Here is a 435-nt window from a genome sequence, read left to right on the forward strand (position 1 = left end):
GTGTGTGAACACAGGAAGTGTTAGTGCTGTCTGTGTGTGAACACGGGGAGTATTAGCACTGTCTGTGTGTGTGAACACGGAGAGTGTTAGCGCTGTCTGTGTGTGAACACAGAAAGTGTTACTGCTGTCTGTGTGTGAACACGGGGAGTATTAGCGCTGTGTCTCTGTGTGAACACGAGGAGTGTTAGTGCTGTATCTCTGTGCGAACACGGGGAGTGTTAGTGCTGTCTGTGTGTGAACACATGAAGTGTTAGTGCTGTCCGTGTGAGAACACGGGGAGTGTTAGCACTGTCTGTGTGTAAACACGGGGAGTATTGGTGCTGTCTGTGTGTGTGAACACGGGGAGTATTAGCACTGTCTGTGTATGTGAACATGGGGAGTATTGGTACTGTCTGTGTGTGTGAACACGGGGAGTATTGGTGCTGTCTGTGTGTG

General features: G+C 49.9%; 1 protein-coding gene across 1 annotated transcript in view; it reads right to left on the minus strand.

The window, feature by feature from the left end:
- Window positions 1-435, minus strand: part of c31h1orf50 (chromosome 31 C1orf50 homolog) — a 22,901-nt gene that overhangs the window by 22,061 nt on the left and 405 nt on the right. The window lies entirely within an intron of this gene.

Source organism: Rhincodon typus, chromosome 31 (assembly GCF_021869965.1).
Source record: "Rhincodon typus isolate 14 chromosome 31, sRhiTyp1.1, whole genome shotgun sequence".
Taxonomy (NCBI): domain Eukaryota; kingdom Metazoa; phylum Chordata; class Chondrichthyes; order Orectolobiformes; family Rhincodontidae; genus Rhincodon; species Rhincodon typus.